Source organism: Cupressus sempervirens, chromosome 9 (assembly GCF_028749045.1).
Source record: "Cupressus sempervirens isolate cs-2001-9-10 chromosome 9, ASM2874904v1, whole genome shotgun sequence".
Lineage (NCBI taxonomy): Eukaryota > Viridiplantae > Streptophyta > Pinopsida > Cupressales > Cupressaceae > Cupressus > Cupressus sempervirens.
Genome location: NC_143126.1, coordinates 803990489 through 804010553, shown reverse-complemented (window position 1 = coordinate 804010553; position 20065 = coordinate 803990489). Strand labels below are relative to the sequence as shown.

The 20065-nt window shown below is 33.9% G+C and overlaps 1 pseudogene across 1 annotated transcript in view; it reads left to right on the top strand.

Annotated features, from left to right (window-relative positions):
• Nucleotides 1-14756: 14756 nt before the first annotated feature.
• The window catches only part of LOC149541143 (cytochrome P450 76T24 pseudogene), a 32009-nt pseudogene continuing 26700 nt past the window's right edge, over nucleotides 14757-20065 (top strand). Inside the window, exon 1 of the transcript XR_016356540.1 lies at nucleotides 14757-14820. The product of XR_016356540.1 is annotated as a cytochrome P450 76T24 pseudogene (transcript). The remainder of the gene's footprint in view (nucleotides 14821-20065) is intronic.

The following is a 20065-nucleotide window of genomic DNA, read 5'->3' as shown; positions in this document are numbered from 1 at the left end:
TGGTGTAGGAGCACCCTTCCAAGGGCTCCCACCAACACATTTTTGTTTTTTTGAACTTCTCATATGAAGTATGTAATTAGAATAAGAGCTTCAAGCTAATTTTGTGTGTGTCGAGGTCTAGTCAAGATCCGAGAAGTTCAGATGGTCTTTCCTATGTAAATGGTACATTGATTCAAGGAATGTTGTCATCTCGAAATTAGTGAGCTTTGGATTCTTAGGTTGGTTTTGGTTGAATTTGAGTGCATGAGAGTGCTTTAGGAGGCTTTCCTTAGAGGTTATTGAAGCATAGAAGCAAGGTTTCCTTAGGCAACAAAAGTTGCTTAAAAAGTATCAGCAACTTTTTCATTTACTAAGCTACTTTTTCATTAATGGAACCTAACGATGCCAAGAGGATAAGAAGCCTTAACCAAGCACTCACCCTGAGGAGAAGACTATAAAAATTATGAGAAAACCTAAACCAAGGGTTGGAGAATGCCATTGTACGGCTGTAGTAAAGATACATCAGTCTAAACCAACATTTGCAATCACAGTTACTATTTTTTCCCTTTATGCGAAGTATATAGTGAAGAACTTGAGGGCTTGTGGATTGAAACATTGTTCATAGTGTTTTTTCTTCATTTGCAAGAATTAGATTAGGTTTCTTCAAGTTTTGCAAGTGTTTTTTGTTAATTATTTCTAAATAGACTGTATTCTACCAGTTTTGGCATACCATGTAAAGAAGGGGTTGTATCTTTGGTTTCCATCATGGGAAAACCATGGAACCTTGAAATCTAAAGTGTAGACCCTATTTTGTTTTTTCACAAATGCAATGCTCTTGGTTGCACGTGTAAACAATTTTTTAACCTTGCCCTAGGTGCATACAACAACACCTAGCCAAGGAGCAAACAACACAAAAGTAGCTCTAATAGGTAGAGGAGTAGGTTTCATGCTAATCCCTTTGGAGGGATTCAAGAAGAGTATTAGGAATTTTTGTGTTCTAAAGGAGAAGTTTTGAAAAGCTTTGGAAGGTGTTGAAAAAGTGGGGACAACAGGGAAACCATAAAACCCTCAAAAACCCTCATAAATTGGTATTGGCATTGTACGACCTATTGAAGGCTTGAGACCTCAAAAATCTTGGAGTATGGGTGATTGCTAGCAATTTTTCTTATTACCAGTTGTGATGAAACCTTAAGGGAAAGTTGGTAAAAGTCCTAGAAATCCGCAAGGAGGCCTAATTAGGGCTCCTCTAGTACCCTATTTATAAAGGAAGTCTTCAATAGAGTATCAACCCAACTTTTCTATCACTTTGGTCATGTGGAATAGGTTGTAAAACCTCCTTAAAACTCTTCATAATCCCTAGTTGGAACTTGTAAAGGTGTAGAACACTATATGAACCCTTATAACCCTTTAGGGAGTTGGTTGCTAGAGAACAACCTTGCAATTCTGAGAAGTTGGAATTCTTGACTTGGTGGGTAGGTTTAGGTAAGTCAGGGGATCCTTGAGTGTAAAGGAATCCTAGAGACCATTAGAGGTGTCAAAAGAACACTTAGATCCTAATTGAGGATGAGGAGCATAGGCTAGTTAGTCTATCCCAAGCCTCACCATCATAAGGAGATAATCTCAAGTCCTAGATGGATATCAAAACACAAGTCAAAACCAACATCTAGGTCAAGGAAACACCTAAAAGCAAACTATCTCAAAGGGTACCAAGACATAAGTATCATCTAATCCCAAGGCAACAAAGACACATAGGAAATTCTACCATATAAGTGGACAAGTGTCATCGCATGATCTAACACTAAGGTTACCTTGGCAACCTCTCTAGACTTTGGCCCTCTAGTGTCTCTATGCAGCATCAATATCCTTTCATATAGACAAGGCATACTAACGAGTCAACTCTAAGGTTACCTTGACAGTCTTAAGACTTCGTCCCCCTAGTGACTTTATGTAGTATTGATATCTTATTAATTCATTTTAAGCCCATTTAATGAAATATTATCACTTATTAAAACAACCTACAATGGTTTACCTAGGCAACCACTTAGGGCTCCAACCTCCATTGCAAGCCACTTCACAACATGACATACAATTAACCTACCCTAAGCCTAGCAAAAGAAGGTCTCATACAACCGTAAACCACATCAATTCTTAAACAAGCAATTGGAAAGCACTGAAATATCACTAATCAAAACCACAGATTTCACCAATACAATCATCCTAACAAGACTGATCCAAAATCAAGTACACATATATCAATCCATGCCATCACATCATATCACCAAAAAAAAATCACAATAATCACCTCAGTCCTAAACAAGCAACTAGAAAGCAATCCAAAGATAACTGATCGAAGACTTTATACTAGAGAAGTCATACCATTCACTTCAGTTCTACATATGAGAAACTAAAAAGAACAAAAAAACATCTGATCAAACTCATCATAGAACACATGTGACACATTACCATGGTTGGGTATAAAATATCGTAACCAAAATAAGCCATAACATCATCATAGAACAAAACCCCCAAGCCTTTGGTAAACATTTTGTTATGGTCAAAGCTAAGTCAAACCCAAAATCTATAACAATAAACCACATGTCACATACAATGCCAAGCAATGTTACTTTCGTAATTCATTTGATTTTGGAAATACACAAGTTTAATTTTCACTTATAAGTTTTCATTTTCGTTTTCAAGACACAACATTTAATTACAATGCAAGGTTCATGTTTTTCGTTCTTTCAAAAGTAATCATAATTGATAAAGTTTTATTGTATGTTCTTAAAAGAAATAAAAATCAATTTCATATAATTGAATCCATCTTTTAGAAGTAACATCTCTAAAACTCAAATGGAAAGTGTTATAAATAATGAATTGAAATGAACTAAAATGAAGAACCATAAATTAATCCAAGAGAGTTTGTAATGAAAATAGTTACCATACTTTACATGAGCTTTGCAAGGTCAACAAAAGAGAGGAGGTAAAGATTTTGAAAGGGGAAAGAAAAGAAAACCCCTTGTCAATTATATGAATGAGGCAAATGCCTAAAGAATGATGAGAGAGAGGGAATGAGATAAAGTGGAGCCAAAGGCTCATTAAATGAACTACATAGTGGTTATATGTTGTTGAGAATGAGAGAGAAGCATCTCTTTTATAGAGATGAGAAGAGGAGTCATTTAGTAACTCGCATGTGAATGATTTCCACATTCAAAAGTGTGTGCAAAAAAAGTGTCATAATCCTCTTAAGGAGAAACAAACTATTTTTCTTAACAAGACCTCTAGGAGAGCTTGAGTCCCTACCTTCTCGAAAGGGTAGAAGGTAGGGGAGGCATGTGCATTTAACTTTACTAAGATCATTGAAATCTAGATTTCAAATGTCAAAACACATCTTCAAAGCACTAAGTAATCCACTTGTAGTCCATTACCCCTCAAATAGATACATGCACTATAGGGTACAAGAATTGATAATGAATGACACAAAATTAAAGTTTTACTCGAAACAAGAAGACTCGTACTATGAAGAAATTATAGATGTCAAAATTCAAGGGCAGTAAATTGGCATAAATACCACGACTAAATACTGCATAGGACAATGTATAAATTAAATGGAAAGACTAGATATCAAATTATGAATAGCTAAATACCAATAGGAGAGAATCAGTTTCCATTCAAGGTTAACTTCAAGGCTTTCCATAAACATTACATTCCCTATCAATTGATAGGTCTCAAAACTCATTTTGTAATTAGGTTTTTTTGGCTATAAACGAAATAGGGGAGTAATGGACAAACTATGCCAATCTTGCCAACCTTTCCAACTTGAATTGTGTCTCCATTTGCACAAAGGGTTTCAACACTTTTATTACCAGCACAGATCTATCAGCCATGGAATCCTTATGAATGGTCCTGTAAGACTTCTACAAGTGTGGAGGCTAGAATATGCCTATGTATGGAAATTTCTATGTCAAAATTTATTGTCTATAAGTTTAGATGTAATATGAGAATTTATGGAGGTAACAGGTTTTTGGCAAATGTAACCTGAAGGCCATGGAAAAAAACTCAATGGCATGGATAGACAGTTTTTTGACATTGACCATAAATAGGCACACTTTTTTCCATAACTTCATCTCCCTAGATCAATGGTTTCTGATGGGAGTAGTAGCAAATAATTTATAGCATTAGGGAAACTCTACTGTCATTGTTAAATTCACTTATATTTTACATGGATCATGAAAACCAAAAGAATGATCAGTTCAAGAATGTGTGAGACAAAACTACAACATCTAAATTTGTTCCCTGATGAATTCTAGCCAAAGAAATCTCAAACAATTGCTAATAGAAAATTTGAAGCTTTTGATGGGTCTATTGGCTCTTGATTTAACGGATTTAAAAATAACCAAGAAACCAGATCATCTAAGGCTAGCAAATTTGTATGATGGATGCACTCAACTGCAATCTTAGGCCAACTATAAGGCATAACTCCTTCACTTCAGGCTTTGCAAAAGTAAGCAAGTTAACCTTGAGGTTCTAATATATGTCACTAGTGCAAATAAGCATATAATTTGAACCTATTAACAACAAATGAAATCCTTATGTCTTCTGATACTTATGCAATAACATAGGAATGAAATAGCTACAAATCATAACCTATGAACCCATAAGCTAAGTGAGTGTTAATTCCTCTTAGTCCTTCAACATTTAAAGGGAAAAACATTTGATTAATGATGTTGATTTCAGTGAAAAGCCCAAATATGCAGCAGTAAGAGCAAGTTGATCCTGTAATTGATCAGTGCCTGATCCATTGGGCAAAAACTAAGTCAAAACATACACATGGATACCTGAGATATACTCATATATTCAAATATATGATCTATCCATTTACCTTGTAAATAGACATCTATCTTCGTAAAAACTCTCATACTCATGTAATATCCTCCTAGTGAAACTCTATCAAGGTAAATAAGAATTTACTTGGCTCTTTGTTCTAGTAGCAAACCATCCAGGCATACAACCTTAAGGGATTGTGAATGAGTTTAAGCTCTTTGTTCTTAAACACAAAACATTGTAGACAATAGAGGAAGGAGATGAGAATCAGAATGAAACTAAAGAGATTCTTGCTCATTTGTATTCATTTCCTTGAAACTATACATTCATATGCATGAAATTAAAACATAGAAATGCCTAACAGATCATAACTACCTATATTATCTTCAATATTATTGTTCATACAAGAGAAAATATGCTAAAGAATATGGTGGAATCACAGTTCTGGAACCAGCAATGTCGTCTCACACTGAAAATTACCAACCTAGTATCATAGTAGTGAGAAATTTCTTAAAAATTGGAACCCTTCCAATGAATGAGAGAAAAAAAAGATATAGAAGGAATGAATTCCCGAATCTACTCTACAACTACCATGTGTCCACTTGGAAAACTTCCTCAAGAAGTTAAAAACATCACTCTAATCTCTCCCAACAATTGGTGAATCAAATCCTCACTCATTTTTCCTTTGACATGCATAAAATATCTCAGAGATTTGATGGAAAACATAACTGACTTTGATGCCAGATTTGAGATCAAGGCAAAGGCAAAAAATCAATCAAATGACCTTAGAGGCAAGATAAACTTTTTAGAATCATTTTTCTCTACATTCAGGCTTCAACAAACTTTCATATCTGCCCTCCAACTAATTTTGATGCTCAATGATGAATTCTGCCCATTCTACTAAGAATGCCCCAAAAAATACAAATCTACTTATAGACTGTACCACTAAATACCTATGCAATTCTGACCCCATATTCAAAAAATTCATCTCCTCCCAGTTCCAATTGTATATTACACTATATATTTAGGATGAAAATGGTGCCTCTGATGCTGATTTGAAATTTCAAGCCCCGAGCCATGAATTGCCATTATAATTTGAAAAATAAAAACTATATAATATATCATTTCAAGTCAAGTCTTTTGAATTATCAAAATGCATGATCAGAATTGAAGATATATGATTTTAATTTTTATTCATTTTAATCCTCTCCTCTAGTTTCCACTTGTCATTTCATCATTGGTTAACTCTCCCTGGTGGGCCCCATAATTTCTACCCATTTTTTAATTTTTTGGGAGGTCACCATGTCTCTACTAGTGAAACCCTCCCTTTTTCTAGTGGTGACATGGTGACCACCAGAATCTGGCACCTTTTCCGGTGAGTATTCTTTTTCAATGCACTTGGTCAAGATATTTTGAATTTGTTTCCACTAGCCATGACGAGCCCCTCCTCATGAGCTGGCGCTTCAAAAGTGCAAGTCTTTTTAGACATTAAGCTTATTAAGTATTGAAGTATTTAAATATTTAAATGTGCACCCACCTGAAAAATGAGGGATAAAGACTCTTTATCTTCCCTTTGCTTTGTTCAAAACTAGCATTGGGTTTCTCCTTGTTGTGTGGGAGTCCCTTCTGCAATGTCAACATCTTCCAATGACTCTCCACATTGTCTCATGTGGATGTTGCCTTCACCAATGCAGGTCTTCTTGTTTCTATATTATCTTAACTTTAAAACCCTAGTGTGTATTCAATATCTCTAGAGATGAGGACACGCTGTTGAAGAATATTGTTGATTGTATAGCGAAATGAGATAAAAATATCATTAATGGTAGAAGAAATTGCATCAGCAAACACTAGTTCAAGGAACCACCAACAAGTTGAAAAATTTACACAATCTACATCTAATTCTAGCAGATCCACGATGTTTGATGAAAATTGCCCCTACAATAGCTATTTGTAGAGTGCTCAAAGACATGGGATTGAAGGTTTTTCTTGATTCGAAAAAGCTTGCAATTGGAGATCACTTTCCTAGTGTACTAGAAAGGGTAATGAAGAGTGTTAAGCTCCATATAGCCATACTATCAGAGAACTATGCATGATTCAGGTGGTGTTTGCGAGAAGTGTTGCTTATGCTACAAATAGGCACTAAAATTGTCCCCTATTTCTACAATGTTAAAGTTGAAGATGTTCAAGATCCAAAAGGAGACTATGCTCGTGCAATTAGCCACAACGAAACTAAGATTGCATTCAGATGTGGAAGAATGGAGGAGTGCATAACCACAAGTGTCCATTGGTGAGACTAGCAAAATATAGCACCAAAAATCGCTCACATTGCCTTCATCGAATCTACATCTTACCCTGGATCGAGCTCCACATCTGCATCTGTATTTCCACTTGGTCAAGACAAAGTGACTGCAAGGAAGCCATGGACACTATTCATCAATTTATATGCAAGGGACCTCTATGAATTGTACTAGAAGTCTCCTATTCACAATAGTTTTAAAAGCTTTTCCCTCTCTTATCTTTTGCATGTTTCACATATTACTAGAGGCCCTGCACTTTAGCGTGATTGTAGGAGTGGACAACCCTGGATTGCAAGCCATTGCTTCCAGTCAAGATGCTACAAATGGCTGGGTCAATGACAACATCAAAGCTTTCTACCCTTCCACTAATATCAAATGCATTGTTGTAGGAAACGAGGCTTTGGAAATTTTAAACAATTTTGAGTATGTCTCATATCTTGTTCTTGCCATTCAAAACATTCAAAAGTTAATTGAGAATGCCAATCTGCATAACAACATAAAGGTCTCCACAACCCACTCCTTGACCATCACTCACATCAACTCATACGACCATCTGTCAAAGGAGACATTCATTGACTTGGTGAGAGACAACATGACTTCTATTCTCCAGTTCCTACAATACCATGACTCTCCTTTCCTCACCCATGCAAAACAATGTTAAACTATGTGAATGAGCTCCAAAGACATTTTAAAACAAACACCCTTATTAATTGGTCAAAAAAATGCTTTTCCTTATGACACCATCATCTATATTGCCATTGGAGTGTGATTCTTTAACAAGACAAAACCCCTTTGTTATCCATTTCTAGCATCTTAAAAATCTCATGATGCTCTTCTTGAATCTAATTCACCAATCTTCTCGTAGGTAAAAGATGTCAAACTAATTTGTAGGAAATACCCATATTCATCACTAAATCTACACCTTCATAATCTCATGACATTCGGAACATGGATTCTTTATATTGATTCTTTGATTATATGCACTTTCCTCTTATTTAATTGTGCATAACTTTTCACTTTTAAAACATCCTCTATTCACCTCAAAACCCATCAATCTTGGTGGAATTAGTCACGCCCCAAAGTGGGTCCAACAAAAAAAAAATCATTTTCGAACAACTGACATTCCACATTGATTTGATGAACATTTCACAATGATTGAAAACTATTTGATTATCGAACTATCCATTTAAAAATCATTTCACATCTTATCCACAAACTATCAATTTTGTCTTTGGAGGTCCTTTGACTAGCTTTAAAAATTGACAAAAACAACTGACCGGGCTATGAAATCAATCATACTAATTCTTTGTTCTACACACTTCTACTATGTTGAATCTCGTCTCATGAAAAATTCTCAATCAAAAGATATTGACTATCAAATTTTCCTCCTCAGAACTACCTACAAGAAAACATGTCAGAAAACCATAAAACATGTTTGGATTTGGTTACAAAAATTGGGCAAACTGACACTTCGGGAGATGAGAAATGGGGCATTTGTTCACTATCATGAGGAAAATATAAATTTTTTATTAGGGCTCATGACGAATAACAGGACAAAAATGGCGAGCAGTCAAATTGGGCTACTCAAATTTGTAGAGCTGGGAACAATGGTAGGAAAACATTTTTTGCAAATGGAAAGGACTTGGGAAAGTGTGTAGACGGATTCACCAAGGTTTACGAACTGGTACACTTGAAGTATTTTCAGAGTAGAACACAATGGTACAATCCATTTGATCTCACCTATCATGGATTCAGAGATATGACATCTCAAATAGGGACACTAACTAATTTGCATTTCTTGACACCAGTAAAAAGTTACAAATTGCATTTGGAATCACATTCAAAAATTGATCAAGTGGATTTATCATAAGCTCAAAATTGAAACATAGCAAGTCTCTAACCACTAGAATGCAATACAAAAGGAATTTTCTTATTTTGGTCAACTAGGTCAAAGTTATAACAAGTCAAACAAGGCCTCCCAGAATTTTGAACAATTTGCATTTGCATGACAATAATAAATGACCAACTTTGAAGGATTCAAAACCTAGTCAAAACATATCAAAATGACTCAAAATTTGAAACATAGGTTCTTTGGTATGGACACTAAACACTCCCAAAGGGGCAAGTCATGAAACATAGTTGGGTGTGAGATACTCAATTGCAAACAAGGCCTCTTGTTGTTGTTTAACACGGGCAAAAAAAATAGATTTGGACATTGCTCAAAATGGGACTTCATGGAATGACTCAGAATGACGATTTCTCTTCATGAGATGAGTGCATATAATGAATGCAAGGTGTTAGAAACATTAAACACCTTTTAGGTCTCAAACGAATAGTTAGGTACACATGCATCAAAAAGTGCTTATAGGGCTTGATTGTTTGGATGGTACTCAAAATTAGGACTTTAATTTTGAGTCCCAACAATGGCTCTATCTAGGGATGCATGTCCCTTGTGGGAATGGCAAGGATTCAGATCTCTAGAAGAAGTAGACCACACACCTGATAGCAAAAAACTTCTCTCAAACAACTTTATTGAAAGCAAAAACAACTTACTCCTAACTGTACAAATGATGGCCCTGGGCCATTGAACTTCAACAAAAAATTTTACCTCTGTCATAGATCTGATTTTCATATGAATTTTCATGAGGTAAGCTTGAAACATCATTTCTATCAATTTCACCAATCAGATTAACATCTTGAAACACACCACTTAGCAAAACTAAATCTACATTGTCACTTTCATAATGCATATAAAAACTAGATTCTCTTTCTACAACTTGCTCATTATGAAAGTACTTATCAGCATGCTCAAACATATCAGACTCAAACTGAAACTCCTTTTCATCAATTGAATCATGCATACTATCACTCTTGAATATGAAAGCTTCATGCTCAACTTGGGGAAAAAGGTCACACATACCTTGAAATTGTGTATCGTTATGTATAACTAAATGGTACTCAAACAAGAAATCACATATGTACTCACAAATGTCATCAATGTCAGAATCTGAATCTAATCTAGGATCCTCCAATGGTTCTTTGAAATCAGCAAATGGATTAGTTGTCACATTAAAGTATTCACCATAAAACTCATTGCAAGGTGCATGATGATCTTCAATAACAACTTTGTCAAATGCCTTATTATCAATCTCATGAGATGCAACATCATCATTTTTACTATTACATCTAGAAGAAGAACAATTTGATCTCTTACAGCAGTAGGATAATGTATCATCATTAAACTCATCCTCAACTGAATCTGAGCATTCCATGTGCTCTTCAAAAAGTGGATTGGTAAATCCATTCATTGAGTTATCATGTAGATAACACAGTTATTCGCACTCTTAATTTAGCACATGGTGTCTACAACATAAATTTGCATGCTACACCATTGTAGGCTTATCCTCTCATCATCGCACTTACTTTCATGCTAAATGGAGGATAACCCATATTTGGTGGACATGTGCCTAGTTGTATGACTTATCATAATGTTGATTTTTAGGCATTCTAGATGCATCTCAAAGGCCTTTATATATAGGAACTCCTGGTGTACTTGTACATTGAATGAATACTATACAGTTAGTCTAATCATACTCTGGTCTATTTTGTGCTTGTGTTTGAGTTCCCTGGTCTTGGGTGAATTTTTTCCTAAGGAAAATTCTTGCATCTCTCTTGAATATATTTTCATCTTTGATAGCCACTCTCTCTCTCCTTGCTTCTCTCTTCCTGGTAACAAGTTATTTGCTTGTAGGTGATCATTGTGATCTGAAGTTAAGTTTTGCATCATTTGCACACCAACTTCTACATGGTATTAGAGATCTTCTTGCAGCTTCATGTTTTTATTTGAAGGTAGTTTGTGAAGCTTTTGGATTGAAGGGTTTTAGATACCCTTTTTCTAGGTTCTAAAGGGGTGTATTTTTTTGGGTGCATTTTGAGTCCAAATAGACCTCACCGATGGATTTAGAAGGCCCAAAAACTCCCATTTTCATATAAATTTTGTCCATCTTTGGATAAAGTTGTTGTTGGAGGCTTTTTTTTGCATTGTTTTACTTGTTTTTATGGATCTCGGGGGGTTAATGTTTTAGAGTACTTTGAGCCCAAATAGAACTTTTCGTTGGACTCAAAGAACCCAAAAAACCCCATTTCCATATAAAATATGTCTCATTTAGACATCGTTAGTTTTTGGACACTCGAGCATGTTATACAAGGCATGAGCAAAAAAAATGGACCAATCACAAGCTGCCACATGGAAGCTCGTGACTAGTTGTCAGAGCAACCTAGTAGCCACCTTGTTGCTTCTCGATAGGCCACTACTGCCCAAGGCCCCACTGTCACCCGATCAATGTTGCGATGGTCCCACAAGTTGGTAACCACTTGACAGCAGTGGCCCACTCACCACACACCATAGTGCCACTACCGATGTCCACCACTTTACATCCCCACCACCCACCATCATCACCTGACCACTCCACCTCTGCCTCTTACAACCACAAGAACACCACTACCATTAGGCTTTGTCTTTTCTTTCCATGTGGCTTCAACTGACACCTCACCTGTACATGTGGCCCTACCATGTTAGTTGACATGTGGCATTATCAAATTCCTGACCCTCCTTTCACATCACCTAGTGCCACATGGTTGCCCAGTTAGCACCTGTGTTAGCACCACATCATTAGTCGAGTCAACTAACATGTCAGCACCTACGTCAACACCACATCAGAAGCCCCCTTTTTCCCACAATGGCCAAACGACCATCAAATTTAATGCAGTAATGTGCTATCATCAACACTGCATCAGTACTTTGGATGCTCTTCTAGGCCATAAGGAGCAACATTTGGTTTTTTTCTCATAACTTGAGCATACAAACTTCATTTTTGGAAAATGAGATATCATTGAAAATTTGATTTTGAGCTCGTCATGATGGTGTAGGTTTCATCAGATTTTGATGTTGTTTAGCTACCTATTTTTATTGTCAAAGGACAAACTTCTTTATTACACTCTCAAGGCCATATCTTTTGCATTCGAGCTCTATTTTCGGCCAATGAAAAGGCATTGGATAGCTAGTGTAGTTCTCTATCTAGATTGATTGTCCTCTTCATTAGAATCTTTCAAAGTTACATAAGTCACTTATTTGAAGATTTTTTTCTATCCTCATTGTATACACATTGCTTTTAGTTGTTGGGGTTTAAATTCTTGTATTGTGGGGGGTGCTTTTTCAATACGTTGTTTATGTCATTTACTTTAGTACAACATATATATTTCAAAACCAAAACACCTTCTCTAAAACAATGGCCAAGACCTCTTCTTGTTTAGATCCTCTAGACCCACATAACCATCACACTTGGGCAGTTGCCATGACATGGTTACTTCGTTCCAAGGGTTTGTGGTCTTGTTTGGATGAGGACCAGACTCTATCTCAGAGTTCATTTTAGAGCCATCAACATAGAAATAAGATGGATGAGGCCAGGTGGAAGCACAAAGTTGTGTCACTATTTGTGATACCATTGGGTATTTCAGCCATAACCATTCCGACCGAAATAGTTACGGCTGAAATAGTTTCGACCAAACATACATGGCGATTTCTTGCACCTACGTGGCCTTTACTGTTTTGGTTGAAACAGTTACGGCCGAAACCTAGTGACATAATAAAACTATCGTAAACCTCTTGCAGCTATCATTTTTACTGTTACGGTTCCTAGGTTCCCGGAGAGCAGCTTAGGTGTTTCGATCGTAACGGGTCAGTCGTTTTTTTCTCCCCCTTTTTTTCTTTAACTTTTTAGCCTATTTTTTATTAGTAAATGTTAATTGTACTTAAAGTAGTTGTTTGTTACCTATTTTGTGAGTGAAATATTTAGAATTGTTTATTTTTTAATATATTTAAATTATTTTAAATTGTTTTAGAATAGTATTTAAATTAATTTGTTAGCAAAAATGTAGTTAAACATGAGATAAAACATAGAAAAACATTAGTTAAAAGTGTAGAAAAAAATTAGGTAAAAATATAGAAAAACATTAGGTAAAAATGTCAAAAAAATTAGTTAAAAAATATAGAGAAACATGAGGTAAAAATGTAGAAAAACATTAGTAAAAAATGTAGCAAAACTTTTGGGGACATTGTTTAGTTTCTAACATAACCTGATGGATCTAGGTGAAACAATAATCTCTTATGGTGAAATTAATTTTTACATTAAATACACCTTCTAATATAACCCTATATTAACTACAATCATAAGCTATACCACATTCTAACCATAACATAGGCACTTTACTAACCAAATGAACCACACTTAGATATTCATGATGTTCATTTTAACAACTAGTTATTGTTAGGTAATAATGAGTCTTACATTACCAAAGAACACATTAAGATCAGTTAAATGATATGTTTTTAGGTACGTTATTCATGCATGTGTGTCTTAAGGGGACATATGAGTCATAATAGGTCATATTATTTTTTATAGGTTCTAATAAGTCTTAATATGTATTATTAGGATATAATAGGTCTTATTAGGTAATGATGATTCTTACATTACCAAATGACACATAACGACCTCTTATGATACATTTCTAGGTATTTTTATCCATATATATGTTAAGGGGACCTAGGGACTCCTACTAGATCATTACGTTTGTTATAGGTTCTAATAGGTATTCATATGTTTACTAGCACATAATAGGTATTGTCAGGTAATAATGAGTCTTACATTACCAAACAACACATTAAGATCACTTATGATATATTTTTTGGTATGTTATCCATACATGTGTGTCTCAAGGGGACATAGGAGTCGTAATAGGTCATACTATTTTTTACAGGTTCTAATAAGTCTTAATATGTATTATTAGGATATAATAGGATTTATTAGGTAATGATGATTCTTACATTACCAAATGACACATAACAACCTCTAATGATACATTTCTAGGTATTTTTATCCATATATATATGTTAAGGGGACCTATGGACTCCTAGACTAGGTCATTATGTCTGTTGTAGGTTCTAATAGGTATTCATATGTTTACTAGCACATAATAGACTGACCTTACTATCAACCTTAATAAAATTATATCCCATTTACTTTATTAACATTCTTAACTATAATTCAAACTACTAAATTAAGTCATGAGTTCTAAATTGTAAACTAACATTTGTTAACTAAACTCATTTACTTATCTAGTAACAATTTTTTCTATCCCTATGTCCTAACTCTCATCTACACGTTCCATAATCATCAAAGCATTTGCATCAAAATCTAGAATTTAGTCAAGAATTATATTTTTTTATTGCATATACATGTGTACACTTAGTTATCATTTAATCAAGAAATTTTATTTTATTTTATCGCATATACACATGCACATGTATGAATATTTATTTTTTACATTTGCATGAGCACATTACAATGTACATTAGATATGGTCTCTAAGATAATTTGTTTAAAAATAGATACATGTTACATGATTGAATTTAGCACTATACATTTAATGTTGTGCATTTATATGTACGTGTGTTTCAAATTAAATTTAACTTTTAATTATTTTAATTTAAATACACTTGTATACTTATATTTGTATATAAATGCATGTGCAGATCTCTAGATATTTATCACTCTTGTAGCTTCACATTCATATCCTCGTATTTATTTTCATATATACATTATGGCATCCGGTTCTAGGGATCGTGCTCTTGCATCCTCAGGGGATGCCAGTGTCTGTGGTGGGGGTTAGAGTGTTGAGTCTGGTACAACACACAGATCGACCTCCTCCACTCAGGATAGACAGCAGTTATTTAGAGATATAGTTGCGAGATTATCTTGTGCTATGCAAGTTTTGGATACCTCACTTTCCTCTTCTACCACCCTCCCTAATAGGGAGAAGGTCATAGCGATGCAAGAGGAGTTATTTCGTATGATTCAGACCGTTGAATCATACAACCCTTTTGATGATATGAGCATTCAGACATTTTATTCTTCTTTATCTCATAGTGTCACTGGCATTGTGAAGTACACATAGATTGACACTGAGGTTTCCATTGGCATGGTGAAATCCATGTTTCCATCTTATATAGATTGTCACAGAGTTAGAGGCTACTCTGCGACGAAGTGTACTGATCCACTCGTCGGCCCATTGATGTATGCTCGTTGGTTGGCCACTCATCATAGATGGCCACAGAAGGATGAGTTCCCTCTATATTTTTGCAAACAATTGTTTGCAGAATTTCATTTACACTACAATGTTGACTATACAGATTATCTAGGGCATGTTGGGCAGGGTCAGGGGAGACGTTCTGATAGATTTAGACCCACAGAGACTCCTATGCCTGTTAAAAAATGGGCAATGGTGGGTCCAAACCTTTTGGTTATGCTAAGAGGTCCACAGATGGCTGTTGCAGGTGAGAGTGTTCCTAATGACATAATTAGGACATAGATTTTTCGAGCATCACCACCGTCGCCACACAATTACATGAGATTTCTTCTTATCGATGTGGTAGATATATGCTACGGTCTCGAGGTACCGCTCTCATAGCTGCATCATCTAGTGCCCCTGTTGATGATAATTATGGAGTTGCAGACATACCTTCTCTAGTAGACATTTTTGCAGTCTTAGAGGTGGATGCATTGCATCGTTTGGCATCATATTTAGCATCTGATCTTTTAGATGCATATCGAGCATTATCTACACTCTTAGGGATTCTACTTTGTGACATGAGCTCTCAGATTAGTCATATTTTGTCACGTACAGCAGTCCCAGAGGATTCACAGAGGTAGAAGGACATTCCTGCACCTTTTACTGCTCTTGCTGCTACACAGGCCCAGGCTACAGCACTAGCCCCAGCTACTTAGGACCCTACAGCACCCCCCCTACTCCAAATTTCAATGTTAGACAGCCTGGTCTATTTACCTCCATGCTTTCAGATCAGGGCCGCACTATTGACTTAGACACTGATACTATTTTTTCATTGCATGATTTAGATATTAGTCAGATCAGCAGAGCATTACATAATGCTACGGTAAATATCTCTATATGTTTAGATTTATTTTTATTTTGGTAAATAATATGTCTCTATGTATAAATTTATGTATATGTGTGTGTTTGTGTATGTGTTATAGGGTTTGAGTGATAGTATGTCACATTTTGTTGATCTACAGACACTGACAAATCCTACACGTAGTGAGTCCCAGGTATGTTACAATATATATATATATATATATATATATATATATATATATATATATATATATATATATATATATATATATATATATATATATATATATATATATATATATATACATGTAGATCTTGATATAATTTGTCTGTACACATAATGAAATGCTCCAAGTTATCATTTGACATAGGGTTCAGATGCAGCTGATAGACCCTTTTGGGGACAATGCCCAGGATCAGGAGGGGGGATGTAGCTGATTATCATATGTGGCCTTTTATTTTATTACACACATGTTATGTCTAGATACATATTTATATGGACACTTTGATGTTTTATATGTTATTTCCAAATACATACATTTTATATGGACACTTTGATGTTTTATATGTTATTTTCATAAACATGTTTATATGGACACTTTGATGTTCTATATGTTATTTCCAGATACATATTTATATGGAGATTTTGATGTTTTATATATGTTATTTCCAGACATTTGATACATGATCTATTTTTATACATTTGATATGGGTACATTATATTCTCCAGATATATGTACATGTATGTTATTGATCTTTTAATGTACACATGTATCTTATTGATCTTTTAATGTCTTAATCTTTTATGTAACTTATGTATGTGTTATGAACATGTTTCTATATGTTATTCATCTTAATGCCTTATATTCATGTTTTCAGTATTCAATTTTACATGTATACGTATAGTTATTCATCTTAATACCTTAATCTAAGTGTAATTAAATATATAATTTTAATGGTCCATGTACATAAGAATATTACATATACATGTACATAAGAACATATAAAGACTATGATCACCTAGAAAGAATTCATGAACTACAACATTTAATTAATAAAAGTTAATATACATATGTATATGTTTTCAATATTCATGTTTATACATACATGTTACTACTTTTAATGCCTTAATTTAAGTTTAATTAACTATACTTAATGACATGTCTTAATATAAGTATAATTAAGTTCTATATATTTAATCTAAGTATAATTAACTATATTTAATGACATGTCTTAATTAACTATATTTAATGTCTCATGTATCAACTATATCTAATGACATGTCTCAAGTAAAATTAACTATATATTTAATCTAACTATAATTAACTATATTTAATCTAATTATATTTAATGTCTTAATAATTAACTCTATTTAATGACATGTCTTAATTAACTATATTTAATTTAACTATAATTAACTATTTATAATATAATTAACTATATTTAATGACTTAAATTCTTAATTAACTATAATTAACAACATTTAATTAATAAAATATAATGTATGTAATATGTAACATAGTTCATATAACATATACATGTAAGAACATATAAACAGTATGACCTAAAGAATGCATGTTATAATATTTAATTAGTAAAAGTTAATACGTGCAGGAACATAACGATTATATACAAACATAAAGAATGTATCATATAAGAACATATAAAGATTATATGTACATAAATACATAACAACATTAACAATCATATGTAAGAAAACATAAACAATGTACATATAAATACATACAAATACTAAAGGGGTTGTCTTAAGGAGAGGTCAGGTAAAAGGTGGTACTAAGGGGATGTTCTAATAGGTGGTCTTAAGGGGAGGTCCTAATAGTTGTCTTAAGGGGAGGTCCTAAGAGGTGGTCGTAAATGAGATATCCATGTCGAATTTAAATTAAAATAACAATACATGTCTAATTTTGCATATCCAAGATAAATGATCTAATGTACAAAAATTTATAAAACAAATATCCTGTCAATTTAAATATGAAAGTATAAGAGCTATATAGGCATAGCTTAACTAGAGTTCCACATTAAGTACATAGGTAAACTAGAGCTCCACTTTACTTTTTATCCTCTCTAGAAGTTTTTATCCTCTCTACTTTTTATTATCTCTAGAAGTTTTTCATGTTCTTCAATAGGCAATTTCCACTTTTGATTTTCACGACGTCCTCTTCTTTGTATTGCTTCAAATTGTAATTTGGTTGCTATAACATGGTTACTGTAGAGTAAAACCTTTCCTCCAGGCTTGTATTCAATAAATTCAATACCACTATCAATTACCCTTGTTTGTTGATAGTATGTTCCTTAAATAACAACTGATCCAATTGGATATGACTGTTGATCAACATCTATAGTTCCTTCTAGCAATTTGAGTTTTTCTTTTGTGCATCTTAAAAGATAATAGTCCACATTTTTCGCATTATCTAGTAAGGCTTGAATTGCAAAAATATCTCCTGCATCTATATAAAAATATAGATAAATATAAATTAATTTTAAAACAAATATACATGTATATTAATTTATATATATGTATATATGCACACAAACCTACCATAACTAAATCAGAAATGCGCTCATAATCAGCTGAATATACAGGATCATGAATGTCAATGTCAGCATCTTCAAAAGGAGGCTTTCTAACTATCTCCTTCAAATCCCAATGTGAAACATATCCATTCACAATATTTTCACATGCACTCACTAGATTGTCCTTAATGCAGTCATCACAAAAACATGTTTTTTCTCTTACTTTAATTACTGGAGGTTTATGGTTTCCTGTAGTCATCACTTGATGTAAACTTCTAATACCAGGAATCGTTTGACAATTGTAAGGATTAGATCGATCTATATTTGTTACAAATACAAAAAATAATTGTCATATTTCAAAATAAATATTTAATTAAAAACTCAACTTGATTTGAAAAATACATTAAAAATAAATATAACTTAGTTCACCTTTCACCTCCCAAAAGTAACACTTATTTTATTCAGTATCTCGAGTAGCAAAATGAACTTTGCACCATTCAACAATTTGATTTACACTCTCTATCCTATTCCCTGTATGTACATACAATATGCCTGTATATATAAAATTTAAAATATCTGCTACTAGAGTATTAAACATGCACATTTAAAAAATACATATATTTACCTACAAGTTCATATTGTCGAAGTGCACGTTTTATACATGCTCCTGCTCCATCATGCTCCCCTTTTCCATGTCCACTTTCAAAGAAATTTCATAAAAACCTAACATTGGTTCTAGCATGTTGCATTGCTAACCAATTAAATGCTTTTGCAGATTTGAATTGTCCTATGAACATGAAACATGATAAGTATCTACAATTATCTGTGTACATATATCAAATAGAAATAGACATGTCCAAATAAATATAAGTTAAAATAAAGTTAAATAAATGTGTAACTACTTCGTGTATACTAACTTGCATATCCATCAAACCAAATCCAGTGCTCTGAAACATATATTCCACAATTTCTGAGATCTTCAGAGAACATTGCAAAACAATGATCCACATAACTCCTATCATGAATTCTATCATCACTAATATAGAAATGAACCTCTTTGATGATGATGCGTTCATTTTCATCCAATATTTCTATCTGATCCACCTCAAATTGTCCATGTCTATAGGTCACTTGCACAAATATTGCAACTTGTTCAGAATGATAATATTGGCCTTGAAGCTCTGTATGAGGTGCAAATGTATAATTCTCAGAAAAATCTACAACTAAAAGTATACAACCAGGTGTAAAACAATTTTTGGAATCACGAAACTGTTTAGCTTGCCATCGTGCACCATGAAAATGTTGGATATGTGGTTATATCAATGGACGAAACTTGGTCATGAACTCATCATAATGGTATTCACTCTCCTTCAATACAATTTTTTTGGATTCATCTCCTCTCTTATTTTGGTATGTATCATATTCATGTCTCATCCATGAAACTA